This window comes from Mytilus trossulus, chromosome 5 (genome assembly GCF_036588685.1).
Source record: "Mytilus trossulus isolate FHL-02 chromosome 5, PNRI_Mtr1.1.1.hap1, whole genome shotgun sequence".
In the NCBI taxonomy this organism is placed as follows: Eukaryota; Metazoa; Mollusca; class Bivalvia; order Mytilida; family Mytilidae; genus Mytilus; species Mytilus trossulus.
This window is the reverse complement of record NC_086377.1, coordinates 34,686,390-34,703,742: the sequence shown is the minus strand read 5'-3', so window position 1 is coordinate 34,703,742 and position 17,353 is coordinate 34,686,390. Positions and strand designations below refer to the sequence as shown.

The following is a 17,353-nucleotide window of genomic DNA, read 5'->3' as shown; positions in this document are numbered from 1 at the left end:
CAATTATTCAATTTTTGATGAAATCAAACAATGTTTAATTTTGGACCCCGATTTGGGCCAACTTGAAAACTGGGCCAATAATCAAAAATCTAAGTACATTTTTAGATTCAGCATATCAAAGAACCCCAAGGTTTCAATTTTTGTTAAAATCAAACTAAGTTTAATTTTGGACCCTTTGGACCTTAATGTAGACCAATTTGAAAACGGGACCAAAAATTAAGAATCTACATACACAGTTAGATTCGGCATATTAAAGAACCCCAATTATTCAATTTTGATGAAATCAAACAAAGTTTAATTTTGGACCCTTTGTGCCCCTTTTTCCTTAACTGTTGGGACCAAAACTTCCAAAATCAATACCAACCTTCCTTTTATAGTCATAAACCTTGTGTTTAAATTTCATAGATTTCTATTTACTTATACTAACGCTATGGTGCGAAAACCAAGAAAAATGCTTATTTGGGTCCCTTTTTGGCCCCTAATTCCTAAACTGTTGGGACCGAAACTCCCAAAATCAATACCAACCTTCCTTTTGTGGTCATAAACATTGTGTTTAAATTTCATTGATTTCTATTTACTTTAACTAAAGTTATTGTGCGAAAACCAAGAATAATGCTTATTTGGGCCCTGTTTGGCCCCTTATTCCTAAACTGTTGAAAATAAAACTCCCAAAATCAATCCCAACCTTTATTTTGTGGTTATAAACCTTGTGTCAAAATTTCATAGATTTCTATTAACTTAAACTAAAGTTATAGTGCGAAAACCAAGAAAATGCTTATTTGGGCCCTTTTTGGCCCCTAATTCCTAAAATGTTGGGACCAAAACTCCCAAAATCAATACCAGCCTTCCTTTTATGGTCATAAACCTTGTGTTAAAATTTCATAGATTTCTATTCACTTTTACTAAAGTTAGAGTGCGAAAACTAAAAGTATTCGGACGACGACGACAACGACGACGACAACGACGACGACGACGCAGACGACGACGCCAACGTGATAGCAATATACGAAGAAAATTTTTTCAAAATTTGCGGTCGTATAAAAACATGAAAAGTCAATTTTATTTTTATTCTGAAAATCGATAAAATCGGGTCGGCGGATCCGTAAACCAACAAATAAAAAAACTGTGGCCTGATAAAGGCGTGAAACTGAAAAAAAAATAAATTATAGACTTTCAAGTCGTCATAATAAAGGCGTCAAAGAAAATAAATATAATAGTCTTTCAAGACGTCCTAATTATTTGAACTAGCTTACCGTAAGCATTTCAAAGGGGGATAACAAAGAAGAATTATGTATGGAACGCATACAAAACAACAAAATACAAGTTTGTAAATAAAAATAATAATACCATTACATGCTTTTTTTCATTGTAATTAATTAAATTACAATTACATGTAATTAAGAAAATGTTCAATTACCCATTACATTCAATTACATGGAAAATTGTATTGCATTACAGGGATTGAAGTTAAGATTGTTGTCATGGTTGCCCACAGCTTAAATTTTTGTAGACGATATATATAGTGTTATACTAGGGAAGCAGAAATTTCAGTAGCCCACAACAAAGTTTAGGGTCCATCGGCAAGTGGGCCCCTGCTAATTTCATACCCTTCATTACACTTAATTACCATTACATTTTTAATTACCCCATCCCTGCTCTTGATTTATTATATTATTTATATTTATATATATATACTGTTAGATATATTGTTTTGCTTTTTCACTTTTTATGTTTGATGGGATATTTTTTGTTTGTGAAATGTATTTTGTGTATGTTTATATAATTGTCACATACTTATTGGTAAGAAGTTTTAAATATACATGTGTTGAAGGCCCCGTGTTGAAGGCTGTAATTGAGTTATATTTTTCGTTTGGCAAGAAACTTTATTGTACTTTCGTCGACTTTCGGAAGGCGTTCGACACTGTCTGGCGATCGGGGCTATGGACAAAATTACAAAATTGTGAGATTAAAGGTAAATGTTTTAAGGTTATCTTTAACATGTACCATGATATTAAATCTTGCGTTCAGTATAATGGTGACCAGTCTGAATTTTTCCCTTTCAGGGGGAAAATTTATCACCGTTTCTTTTTTCTATATTTCTTAATGATCTAGAAAGTTATTTCAGCCAGTTAGACGGTAAACCTCTTAATATTATTAAAGAGAAGCTCGAAAGTGAGTTGCACATTTTTTATAAATTATTTGTTATTTTATATGCAGATGACACTGTCATTCTGTCTGAAAGTATGGAAGGTATGCAAAGAGCTCTAGACATTTTTCAATCATATTGTGTTATATGGAAACTACAGGTTAATGTTAATAAAACTAAAGTTATGATTTTTTGTAAAAGAAAAACGAGACAGAATTTTATTTTTACTTTGCAAGATTGTAACCTTGAAATTGTTGATACTTATTCATACCTAGGTGTTATTTTCAAATATAATGGAACGTTTATTAACACAAGGAAAAAACTTGTTGAGCAAGCACAAAAAGCGTTATATTGCATTTACAAACTATTTCGTAATGAATCAATACCTATAGATATACAATTAAAAATGTTTGATTCTATGATTGAACCAATTTTATTGTACGGTTCAGAAGTGTGGGGTTTTGAAGACCTTAAAATTATTGAACAAATCCACTTGAAATTCTGTAAGAGAATTTTGAAAGTTCGAAATTCAACTGCATCATTTATGGTTTATGGAGAACTTGGGAGGTATCCACTCGAAATTCGGGTCAAATTGAGGATGATTTCTTTTTGGAGTAAATTAGTATTAAATGAAAATAAACTTAGCAGTACTTTATACAAGTTAATGCTATGTTTAAAAATCAATCATGGTGTGAATTTCAAGTGGATAAACCACATAGAATCTATATTTAATGAGCTAGGCATGAGCTTTATTTTTTTAAACCAGTTTGCTGTATACGAAAAGGCTTTAGTAAAACAAATTTTGTGTGACCAGTTCATACAGAAATGGTATAGTGATTTACACACCACATCACGTGGACAATTTTATTCACTGTTCAAAAAGAATTTTGAAATAGAAAGATACCTTATTAATTTACCAGAGTCATCTAGAATTTGGATTTCAAAACTCAGAACTGCAAACTTACGATTGCCTATAGAAACTGGTAGATGGTACAATATACCAAAATCAGAAAGAAAATGTAATTTATGCAAAGAGGATATTGGTGATGAGTATCATGTATTATTTATTTGTAAAAATGCAGAGATAGTAGATTTGAGAAACAGATATTTACCACAGTATTATAGAAATAATCCAAACATTGTAAAAATGGAAGGTCTTTTGTCACTCTGCAATATTGAATTATATAAGAAATTGTCAATGTTTATCAGAAAACTGTCTTCTCTTCTTTAAATTTTGTTTGTATTAATTTGTTAATCACTTGTTCATTTCTGTCATACTTAATGTATATATATTATCAATAATGACCTCTTGTAACACATTGTAAATGTGTCTGAGTGTTTTTCTAATAAATCTTGAAAAAATCTTGAAATCTTGTATATTGACATATAATGGTTTACTTTTATAAATTGTTATTTCGATGGAGAGTTGTCTCATTGGCACTCGTACCACATCTTCCTACAAAAATGTATATATGCCATGACAATGAATATTTGAATTTAAATTATTAATTATGACTAATAAATTCTACAAATTTTCAATTAAACACTTGCAACTGCATTTTCCATTAAAAATCAAAATTTTAGCATGGGTGTACTGAAAATTCGATTTTATTTCTACTTCAAAATTACACATATAAATGTTAATGTGGCGTTCCATATACTAAATTATATCCTATTATATTAGTAATTACGATAATCTTGCAAAACCATTGTTTTTTACCGGTTTGAATACTGTACAATTGTTGAGAATTTTTCAGTTTCTGAACATCTTAAAACAAATATAGGATCTAAACTTACAGTTACATTATGATTGAACTCTTCTTGTAGCTCAGACTTGTAGCCAACCGTAAAAAAATCAAGGGGCGATTACCGAGACGAAGAAAATATGGAACGCATGCAAATCAACAAAATACAAAGTCATTAATATAAATAACCTCTCCACTTATTTTCGGAAACTTTTGCGACAAATTCAACACTTGCCAGACAGAACTGCAAACGTAGCTTCACATCTTCTCCTTGGACGGATTACCATTGAATCAGAAATACATAAGCGAATTCTCAAAACTTTTGGAAACATCATAAGAAATGAAAACTCAATTGAAAGAAAATTAACCATCAGATAGCTAGCAACAAAATCTTTACAATCTGGTAGCTGCTTTACAAAAACTGTTGAAATTGCCAATATATATGACCTACCAGGAAACAACTTTAGAAAAACCTGGTAAATAAAACAGTCGGTGATCACTGTATACAACAAATGATAATTGAAGCAAAATCAAAATCTACTCTGGCTCGCCTAAATTACGAAAATGTCAAAGAAGGGAAAATACATAACGTATGGAAAAGCTGTGGCACAAATCCATATGCCATCACATCTGCCTCGATCCTTAAAGGCAAAGTTGGCAACAGGGACAATGTATCTGCAATATCATCGAGCTAAATTTAGCAATGGACATGTGTCGCCTATTTGCCAGTTATGTGCAGAGGAAAAAGAAGATATACTTCACTTCATATTAAAGTGCTCTAAGTTACAGTAAATATTAGAGATGATTTTCTACATATGATAAGCAAGGTATTGACAGAAAACCTAGAGGATCAGGATTTTATCTAAGAATTAATAACCAATGACGACCATTTGTGTCAGCTAGTTATCGACTGCTCAAAATTTAGATTTTTAAATGAGAATGCACAGAATAGATATAGAAACATTATCGAGAGGTCTGTGTCATAAACTATTCCAGCAACGGGCAATACTAATTGAACAGTGATTAAAAGTGTGAAATACCGAGCTGAAAAGAAGGGGCATACCAAAAGATTGAACATTTTTTTGTATATAGTGTATTTATGTTCCGGACCATATGAGTATCTGGACCATACGCGTATGGTCATGACCATATGGGTATATACTCATATGGTCCGACCATACGCGTATGATCGGACCGTACGCGTATGGTCGGGGTAATCAGCACGTATACTTTTAAACTCTTCATTAGGTGTGACCCTTCTGATTGTTACGTCACAAAAATGTCATTTTATGTATATTAAACAAAAAATATTAAAAAAAAACAGTTTCGCACAGTTAATATTTCTTACTATTTGTAAATACAATTATAAAAAGATGCCAAAATTAAATGAACATAGTGTACAAGGAATTTTATTGTTTAAAGTAGGTGACATCACCGGCAAGGATCATGATATTTTTTAAAGATCATGATATTTTTTAAGACATCTAATTTGATCTGTGAAATTCATTTTACGATATTGGAGATCTAGAGTTTCTCAAAAACACCGTAGACACATCGGAATTGTCCGAGTCGATATCACTGCACGCAGCCAAAACAAGCAATCTCAGAAAAACTACATGTATGGTACCGTGTGAATTTCATTTTTAGCATACAAAAGCATACACGAATACAATTAGCGATGAAAACTAAGATCAACTGACTGTGGCATCAATATGTAGCTTTTGACATGTAAAAATAATACATTTTTTTGTAAACACATTTGTTTTTAAGATAAAGTTTATTGTATTATTTCTATTGTATATTTGAAAAAAAATACCTATATGGTCCAAATACTCATATGGTCCGGAACATTTACATTTAACCGTTTTTTTAATATGAAAGAAGCAACTTTTATATTGGAATGATGGATGACTTTTAACGCATACCAGAATAGTGTAAATATTTGTGATAGGGTCACATCCCCCAGAGAAGATAATTAATATCTCTTTTAAAAGTTTTAAAGGTTTTATCTTTTAAAACGTAATCTTGAGGATTTTAACCGTGAGTGATATTACACCGATTCTAGGATTGGTGGTTCTCCTGACATAGGAGCAGGTAAACAGTCATATAGTGATGATTCAGTTGTTCTGTTAATGATATCATAGGATTGTTTTCATGGAATCAACGAATATTTATATAGATATGATTTTTGTTATCTCTCTAGGTTTGACTTATTTGTAGTATGGAAACTTAATTAACGTTTAAATTCTATTTCTACAATGGTCAGTTGTATTTACTTAATATTTCATATCACATTTCTGAGGGGGGACCTTTTTCCGATAGTCGGGGTCGGGTGTTTAAAGTTTGGGATTTCGGGATTGACCCTTTCGGGATTTCTTTTTTTCGAATTTCGGGATGTCGGGGTTTTAATTTTGTTTAAAAATTCGGGACCTCGGGATTTCATAGTTATAAGCCCGGGATTTCGGGGTACTTATAAAGTGAGAAACGGAATCGAAACGAAAGAAACGAAATATAACGAAACGAAACGAAATACAACGAAACGAAATATAACGAAACGAAACGAAATGAAAAAATGAAGAAACGAAATACAACGAAATAAACGAAATTAATTGGTTTTTTTTTATTCCAAGTTCCGAGGTTCCGAGTCCAAGTTAAGGGGGCTACCATTTGATTTTTTTTTGGGGCGGGGGGGGGGGGGGGGGGGAGGGCTATGATGAAATAAAAAAAAACCAGGACAGGGATTTGAGTATAAAAAAGGCAAGACAGGATTGTTTAGTAAAAAAGAAGGCAGGATGAGCAACTGGGCAAAAAAACGGGATAAATTTATATAAAAAAGGCAGGACCAAATATAGTGAAAAATAAAAATGTAGGACAGAGATTACAACTAAAAAAACAACTAAATGCAGGACAAAAAAAAATCATCCTAGCCCATAAAAATCAAATGGTATCTCCCTAAGTTTGAATTGGCGAAGTTGTATTTGACAAGACATTAAAAATGTGAAATGTAACGGCTGACGAGTAGCCATAACGAAACCTAAATTGAACTGAAAAAGAGATCTGAGGTGAACGTTCTGTGTTACTCCCTTTTTTACCAAACATGAATTTGAATGGAGATTTAAATTTGGAATGTTTTTCTCCTGGGTTGAAGACCCCTTCAATCTTTTGAAAATGACTGGATCCGCTGCTGACGTCGATGAGAAAGAAAATCAACATACCTAGATGGTCAGAAAGAGTCCACCATGTTTTAAGTGATTAACAAATATCTATATCGTGTTGCAAGCTGATTATCTCAATATTGAAACATCTTCTAGTCTACCATTACACTTGTAGAAGTCTCGGATTTGATACATTTATTACTAAACCCGATAATTGATTGTTGCAGTCAAAATAATTATATAGTTACCATGGTTACCTTAAATTTAGTAAATAGCAAAAAATTATAATTTCCAGTAAGACAATCACGAATTAGACAATAACTACCCTTGGTTGATAACAACTTAAAAATGACCGTAAATGTTATGTCGTAAATCTAAATTGACTTTTCTTCACAATGGTGTTTTGTACGAGTACTTTTGTTGTCGGAATCATCCGTATCAATCCTACCAAAGTGTGAAAATTTCGCTGTGGTGTTGCGCCCCTTGTTTTTGAAAACATTTCGATCTTCGACGATGATAATACTCTATCATATTTCTGACATACTTTACAGTCAAATCGACAGGCACGTACAACGTAACCCTAGCAAATGACCTAGCTATTGAAAATCACATATGATTTTTAATCACATAAAACACAGCAGCTAGGCGATGCCCACCATCTGTCCCAGTTGAGTTTAAACAACGACATCAAAGCCTTCTTTTACTTCTTGTCATAAATGGTGATATTTCACTCAACCAAGGACCAGCTAAACGTCCATGTGGTTACTGATATTAAGCTGTTGCGAAAAACCGCCGTGCAGTATTATGTGAGTCTTGCAACTACTGGTGGCCCATTAAATGTGCCAATATTTCACCTACCAGTTACTATGATCTATGTAATTCTGAGGATCCATGGTTATACAATTACTGCAATCCATTTAAGTTTACCAACTCATTTTTTTTTTATATTTCCTTACAAAACTCTACATGTATGAACACTAGAAACTCACCGTCGTCTACAGAAAGTTCAGGGTCTGACATCTTCACTGAACTTAGAGAAGCTAGGAAAAAAGCATATACACAACTTTCTATATGCCATTTGTAACATTAAGAGTATGCGGTACAAATCTGATGAACTTAAACCAATTCTACTGGATAAAATTGTTGACTGCCTAATTATTTCTGAGACCAAATTTGACTCTTTTAAAGACTCCTTATTTGAAGTCGATGGGTATAAACTACAGCGAAGAGACTGTACTAACCACGGGGGAGGTATAGCTACTTTCATGCGAGCTCGGTATGTCAGCTATACATACCAGCCAGAAGAAGACTTGACATTGAATGCAAGACTCCTGAAAACATTGTATATGAGATTACTCTTGATAAAACAAAATGGTTAATATATGTTATTTATCGTTCACCATCAATGGCGAATAATATTTTTTATATAAATATACTATTAGATAAAGGTTCCAAATTTATAGAAAATTATATGGTTATTGGTCATCTTAACTATGATTTTATGGTTAAAAGCAAATGTTGGAGAATATATGTGACATTTTTGATCTGTCAAAGAAAGTGAAAAAACCTACATGCTATATGAAAGGATATGAACCATCACTTGTAGATGTTATTCTTACAAATAGAACTACTCTTTATTTCAAAACACTGAATTTTAACACTGGTTTTAGTGATTGTCATCATATGATATCTACATTTAGGAACAGTAGTATGACACACTATAGAAGTTTTAAATCTTTTCATGTTGATAATAATATTAATGTTCTTGATAATATAAATGTTTTACGTGATTCAGATGAATGTATAGATGATATAAATTTGGTATATAATGATTTGGAAACTAAAGTTTCTGATGTGATAAATTGTCAGGCACCAATGAAATACAGATACCCTCGAAAAAACTCAGTACCATATATGAACAGAGAACTAAGAAAAGCTATTTTTCACAAACAAATGCTGAGAACAAAATTTAAAAAATACAAAACAAGCAAAACTTGGGAAGCATATAGAAAGCAAAGAAATATGGTCACAAAATTAAAAAGAAAATCAGTGAACATTTATTTTAACGAAAGATGTGCTGGAGGACAAAAATCAAGACACTTTTATAGCACAGTAAAACCATTTATATCTAAAAAGTCTACCTGTAGCAAACAAAAAATTTGATGATAATTTTAAACGATACTAAAGATGTTGCCAATGACATAGGCAAGGGTACTATTTTTGAAGAAAAAACACATCTCAGTATTTTAAAAATTAAATCTCACATACAACATGATAAACCTCTTGATTTTAAACCAATACATGTTGAGACAGACAACAAACTTGTGAAAAAGATCAATATAAAAAAGCTACTAGCGTAGATCAGATATCATCTAAACTACTTCGAGCTGGTGCACCAGTACTCAACAAACACATAACAACATTAATAAATAACTAGAATCCAGCGAGTTTCCAAACAGACTCAAAGAAGCTCGGGTTGTACCATTACACAGAAAGAATGACCCACTGGATAAAAAGAACTATAGACCTGTGAGCATTTTACCAACAATTTCAAAAATTTATGAAATGGTTATGTCTGACCAGTTGACTGAATTTTTTGAGAATATATATCATGCTTTTTTCATGTTTGTATGTGCATTCAAAAAGGTCATGGATGTCAGACAATTTTGCTGAGACTCCTTGAAGATTGGAAAACAGTTTTGGATAATAATATGGATCTTTCAAAAGCTTTTGACTGTTTACCACGTGATATTCTTTTAAGTAAATTATCTGACTACGGTCTTTCTTCTAAATCAGTGAAATTACTTCAAAATTATCTTACAGATCGTAGGCAACACATCAAACTTCAGGGAGTACTCAGCAGTTGGGCTGACATCCAGAAAGGGGTACACCAAGGCTCTATCCTGGAACCCCTATTATTTGATATTTTTATAAATGACATATTTCATTCGGAAAATCCTGATAAATTCCAAGCCATTGCAGTGGAAATAAAACATTTGCAAAAAAGCCTGTTTTTAATATACAGTCAGCAAAAATATCCTGTGATAGAGAATGTCAAACTTTTGGTATTGATATTGTCTATCAGCTTAATTCTAATTACCACATTGAAAATATTTGTCGTAAAGCATCCCAACAACTGAAAGTTTTAAAGCGCATTGGCTGCTACCTTACTAAATTGGATAAATTGACCGTTTTCCATACAGTTATGTTATCTAATTTTAATTTTTGTCCTTGGTAAGCATTTTTGCAACAAAAATAACACCACCAAATTGGAAAAAAATCAGGAAAGGGCTTAACGATTTACATATGAAAACTATGTTAGTTCATATGATGAACTACTTTTACAAGCAAAGTTCCATCTCTGAAAATAAGACGTATGCGTAACATGGCTATTGAGTGTTTTATAATTTTATATAAATTGTCACCACCATGCTGACATGATTAAGCTGTATTGAAATATTGTAAATATAATTGTAGATATTCTTATATTGTAGATATACCTAGGGTTCGAACATCAACCTATGGTAAGAACTCTTTTAAATACACAGCTGCTGTTTTATGGAATGATCTACATGATGATTTTTAGAAAAATGCTAATTTTAGTCAGTTCAAAACTATTGTAAAGTCATGGAATGGAAATGACTGTTAGTGCACAGTTTGTGCAGACTATTAGTTTATATATTATGCAAATTTATTCACCATCTAGATCATACCCCATTTTTCCAATTTCTTAATGCTATGCATTTTGCCAGCTTTTATGCCTAGTTTACACTTATTTGCTTTTAGCTTATGCTTATATTCTGCTTTTACTGCTTCATTTTTGTGCTGTGAAATTTATATTATATTATGTGTTGTATTAATGTTATAAATGTCTCTTATGTCGGTTAAAAAACTCATAATTGCTTATGTTTGTCTATGTGTGTATACCTTGCCGACTCTAAATAAAGCTTAATTATTTATTTATTTATTATTCGACGTTTATCCAATTGGCGTTTGTCATGCCGTCTTTTATTTTCGAATTGCTCGGGATTTATCATAACATACAAAATTAAAACGAGAGTGATGTCCGGTAAACATAATGAATAGAAGGATGTTTTTAGCTAGTCCAGTAAAAAAATTTGGACTAGTTTTTAGCTTCTTTCTGATAGCTGAGGGAAAGTTATGATAACAAGACTCAGCTAGTGTTTTTAGGAGGAGTCTATCGAACGTACGGGCGTATATGTGTACCGTAACGAGGACATTGCTAGAACGATAAACACGGGGTTTCGTTAAGAACCAAATCAAAAGTAATAGGCTAAATCAATTATGACATGATATGTAGGTGAAAAACATCGGAAACCGGACGTTCTGATAAGGGACAACTTACAACAGATTTATGTAAATTAAATTAAACAAAAATATTCAAGTATAATTTTAGTTTTGATATACTAGTATATTATTTTTTTCATTTTACTTTTTAATATTTTAGTTAATGAGTGAATACACATATTCGTTTTTTACGTCAATGCAGCTTGACACTTTCTTTGTTTTGGATTAATTAATCTGTATGCTTAAGACAGTCGTCTTATTGGCAAATGCAGTATAACATTGTCATTTATTTATTTGATGTTGCAGAGCAAATATTTGTAAATTTAAGTTGAATGCGGTATCCGTCTTTAAACCACTCTATGAACCTTGTTAAGGTTATGGGATATATCTTAAACCTGTGATCTACTTATTATTTTTTATTAAAAAGTAGAGCTGCCAAATAGGCGAAAGGACTGGCGAAACTATTTTACAGCAACTAAATTTCTCATATATTACATAAAAATCTAAAAACTTTGCCACACCTACCCCAACTAAACTGGAGGGTGATCATATGAGATCTAGGAAGGTAATTGGTTGCAGTGTCCAACTAGTGACACCAGCTGCAGTTTATATAAGTTGTGAGAAAATATAAAACTGACAGAACGTTTAAAAAGGGTTAAAAATTAAACGTACAATTGCTCGTCAGTGAATAAACCAAATAAAACAGCTAGCACACATACATGTACATAGAAAAACACATATTTAAGATTGAATAACATCTGGGGTTGATATAAAGTGATTATAGCATGCTTAAATATTCAATATTGTGTTGATGAAAAAAAGTAATACATTAAGGAGCTAGCTGGTGAAAAGTGGAAAGTCATAAGTGATGCTATCTCTTAATTTAAATTACGATTTATTTAATTACAGGCAATGATAACTATTTTCATTTTCGAATGTAATGTGTATGATTTTCAAAGACACAATTTCTTTTGTTTCTGTCAAACCTCCTGTGACTGTTGGTAATAATTTTTTTTTATGTGCATAGTACATCTACTAGTAAATGATAAGAAAACTGAAGAAAAAAATAAGGAAAATACACATGTAAAAACCAAATATTTTCCATGCCATACTAGTTTTATTTATATTTATCAAAGTTGTACAATATCGGTGCTAGTTTGTTATGTTTGGTAAGGAACATGTGTTTATGCTATTTATAGAAAGGTCTGTTTGATTGGATATATAAGTATGCGGGAAGAATTTCATGCACGAGTGGTTTGATAGTAGTTAAGTTATTCGGGTCATTGCAGTCAAGTGCTCTTGATACTTTTCTCTAAATAAATAATTATGAAAATTATTTAATTACAGGTTGATAGTCCAAGAAGAGTCGCAAATATTAAAGTTGCAGTACTAGTTCGAGACAGACAATTTTCAGAATTCTCATTGATATACAATGAATTACGTGTACTTTTCTACCTCAGGCATAGATTACCTTAGCTGGATTTGGCAAAACTTTTAGTAATTTGGGTCATCAATGCTCTTCAACTCCGTACTTTATTTGGCTAATTTAACTTTTTTGGATTCGAGCGTCACTGATGAGTCTTTTGTAGATGAAACGCGCGTCTGGCGAATATACAAAGTTTAGTCCTGGTATCTATGATATCATTTATTACCTGAATAAAAATGCACTTGACTTTTGCAAGTGGCTACTCCCATGTGAGAGTTTTGTATTATATTGATAAATGTTTTAGGTTACGAATTAGAACATTATAAAGTGATTATGTGTTATATATATTTTTTTTTACAGCAAATGACAATTGAACGAGGGCAATATTTCAAGCAAACACAATATCGCACAATTTAAACGATAAAGTTTTACCTTTAAGAAAGTATAGTGTGTGTTTATATTTCTTTCTGAATACTAGAAACTGCTTATGTGTTGAAGAGTCAGCAATGTGACAGAAGGGAAAAGAGGCAAAAACCATCATAGGATCTTAAACTCACAGAGAAAACACCTCATTCAAGTATGGTGCATGTTTTAATTGCCCCCTACCCAATTTCCTGGCTCTCTTATTCCTGGATATTTCTCATGTCTTAGTGATGCTCTTTCTGGCAATAAAGCTAAATCATAGAAGGCTGTTAGTTTGGGTACCATTGTTTTCCATATTTCAGTGTTTTCTCTATTCTTTGTATGAATATGTCATATGAATTTAGTCTTCTTACGACACAATCAATCCACGGAGAGTCACATGTGTGTAGCAATGGCTGACACTGGTAATAGTAGTTATGGGTGTTCTAAAGTCGAAGAGTAGTGTTCGTTTCAGATGTTACTTTTTCCAAACAAAACTTTATCAACGATGTTGCTGCCTGAGTAAGCGTTAGATTTTTGTCATGAACAAGATTTGTAATTTATATAAGTCCTATTTCATTATTTTCTTTATCAATCACTTTTCCATCAGGGCTGGCAGCCAAATATTTAAATTCGTTGTCCATTATAAGCCTACAAGGGTAAACTTTTATCTCAATTTTGTCTTTTCCTTTGAAATTAATATATTCTTGTATGGTAATTCGTTCCTTGTGCATTAGCTTTATTTCCTTTAAAATTGCTGTATAGCAGCTGTAGGACAAGAGGTGTCAATTTAATACTGGGCTTTCTTTTAAAAACATTGCCAAAATTTGAAGCTGTTAGCCTTTTCTTGCGTTCATTTTTCCATTTTTCACTGCAAACCTGACTTTTAGTGTCCTTCTCATTTTGGATGATTTGGTTGTTATTTCTATATTGATCTGTAGAAATTTGTTTTTAAATTTTGTAAACTCATTTTCTGAAACATCTCTTTCAGGTTGAATCGATTCATTACTATAGTGTTGTTTGGCTTTATTGCTGTTGATTTCGTTTAGAGATGACATTTTTCGTTTCCATCTTCTTTCTTTACTTTCTTTTTTACCTTTGCGTTTGTTGTTGTTATCAATACACTGCTCTCTCTCTGCTGGTACAGCTTATCAAAATATAAACCAGATGTTGTTTCTGTGGTTTAAGCCCATACATTCGGTGACCAATTAGGACCTATTGAAACGTAATACACCGGCATAACACCGGGTATGCCAAGCACCCCTATTACAATGATTCAACATTTTTCCTCCATCAAAATTTGACCTAATGTGCATCCAGCCCTCAGCTAAGTTGGTAGTAACATTTCCAATGAGACTGCTTGATTTTTTCGCAACATTGTCCAATAATAAAGAAAGGTCATCTCATCCCTGATTGAAGATCTGATGGGTTCAGGTTGTAATTACCTCTTAAATCTTTTTGGGTTTGCAGCGATGTCCCAGCATTCCAAAACTCAGACTGTTCTTGAAATATATCTTCAGATTCAACTTCACTATCATCATCTTGTTTTTGATCTTGGTATGATTTTGCTTTACAGAAGTCTAGGTCGCATAGTTTATGATCTCCATATATGTGGGAGGTTGTGTTTCTTATGTCATGTTCTAATTACTTTGTTGCTTATATTCTGTTGGTACATCTCACAGCACTCACTTTTCTCACTCTTGTCCTTTTACATAACTTTCCTTTTCCCTTGTAAAATGGGTTTACTGTTTAGAGTGACTGATGGAATTCCGGAAAATAAATGTTTAAAAATTGAGTCACTGATATCCATCTTAAGTCAAATTATCTCCCCTTCATGATGTTTATTATTAATTGATTGATTGTTAGTTGCTTAACGTCCAGTGGCAAATATTTCATGCATATTCAGGACAAGAACAAGTTCACAATAAAAACGATTGGCAGGTCTTGCCATAATAGAGGTCATAAGGGATGATTGCCGGGAAAATTTCGACTGCCACTGGAAAATGAGGATATATTGGATAGGGAAAGAAATTTTGCCTTACAACAGGCCACCTACGGGCCCTCAAAGGGTTGTTGTAATGGTTTTTAACGTTAAAGAGTGTAGAACTCTCTTTACACGAGACTTCGGATTTAACGTCCCCATTCTGACCGCGCGTGACTGCGAACTTACTACATCCCGCACAGCCAAACAGACGCCCCACTTCGGCAAGCGTGTTACTGCCGGTCGGCAGAAGACCAAGTGACCATATTTCTATACCCCAGTCACCCTTGGGGGAATGATATTTATATGTTATGAATGTTACTTCATGCACATTTATCATGGATGGATAGAACTATATGTACTTTCCTTAAAAATATGAATATTCTTTAAAAATACATTTTAAGATTAAAGAGGAAAACTGTTTAACTTACTAAATATGCAGTCACAGGCTACATGATACAATCAGCACACAATTATCTCACCTTAATTTGTCAGAGTGTTTATATAGTTTATTAAGCTTATACAATTTCATTAGTAAATTAAAAACGGATTTATTTAAATCTGATAATAGAATAGGGAATATTGTACATTTACATTATAATGGACAGTCACATTGAAATAATATAATTTTTAAGCTATACATATACATGTATTTATATTGGTCTACTACGGTGTCATGATAGAACATTAGGAGTTCATTAATTTTTTACAGTAAGTAATAAATCTGTTGTAAAGATGCATTTGTATAAAACCAAATGACACACAAGATGTGACATGTTTTTATCTTTTAATGAAAAAGAAATCAAGTTTAAACAATAACAGTACTATGAGCATGTTGAGTCAGCGATAGCGTTTGTGTAACTTTTATAAAGAACACATCACATCGTTGGAAGTTTTATAAAATAAATTATATATTTTGTACTGATTCATCTTTTTATTGTAATTGTATCAGTGTAGACCTGATATGCATGATATGTATTCATATCTTCATTGCATTTTTATTCTTTTTCAATTCCTAAACAATTGGTAGTGGTACACTGGCACATAACCAAAATATGTGTTCTTGTATATATATGTGCTAACCTTCATGATATCTGTTTTTATCTATAGCTATCTTTGTCTGTTCTTCAATCGCCAATTACATTTCTCTGTCTACAACTTCCTTTCACCAGGAATTGATTTCATTTTCAATATCCTAGTATATGTGTTCTGTTGAAAAATAAACAAACAAACTAAAACAATCTACTGATAAATTTTTATGTAATATACCTGATATATGATTTCCATAATGTATATATATATCTTAATCCATGAACAAAGTTAATGTAAATTGTTTTGCTCCTTCAGTTAACACCTCTATATTTACATTAAATGACCAAACAAGACTATATGATTTTCATTTGTTTTTGTTTTGTTGATTAATAATTCTCTTAAGGCTTGCAATTGATCTCTCCATATCTTGACTTGTGTTGATACAGCATAGCGTTTTAGAAAAAAATACTGTATTTTGTATGCATGTGATGGTATCACAGTCATGAAGAAAAGGTGACCAAATTAAATACTTTTTGATTCAAAATATGGCCTAAATTGAAAGACCATCATTTGCTGTTAGATCATTGCTGGACATAAATGTGGACAAGTGTTAAAGTTGGCGTAAAATAAAATTAATAAAACTGAACAGATGGGGCCCAATACCAAACATTGATCCAACCCCTTATACATGTAAATGGGGACCAAAATGTCAAATCGCTGTAGCAACACTAATTTTTTTATTCTTTAAAAATTTGGGCCAAAATTAAAAAGCCACCATCCAATATTAATTTACAGTAGATCCTTTGTACAATGAAGACTGATTGGAAAATGGAGCAAACAAATGAAATATTAAAAGCATTGATCATGTTGATACATTGAATTTATAAATTAGGGCATCAATGTTTACAAATTTGAAAACAGAGCCCAAAAATGCCCATAATCCATAGTGTTTTTGGAATGTACAAAAATTCAATCAATCCTGAAAAAAATATGAAAAATCGACTCCTACTATCAATTATGGTGGCGTTATATTGCCCATAAATTGTTAACATGTGCTACATATTATAAATCGAGGACACAAATTCAGATTCAATAGTTTGTTTAAGTCTCACCACATACAACATGATTAAAACAAGATACAATTATAAAATTAATTAT

General features: G+C 32.1%; 1 protein-coding gene across 1 annotated transcript in view; it reads right to left on the bottom strand.

Annotated features, from left to right (window-relative positions):
* LOC134718789 (zinc finger protein 883-like) overlaps window positions 1-3,987 on the bottom strand; it is a 41,197-nt gene extending 37,210 nt beyond the window's left edge. The window contains exon 1 of the mRNA XM_063581513.1: window positions 3,944-3,987. The gene's annotated coding sequence lies outside the window, so the exon portion shown is untranslated. The remainder of the gene's footprint in view (window positions 1-3,943) is intronic.
* Window positions 3,988-17,353: the final 13,366 nt, after the last annotated feature.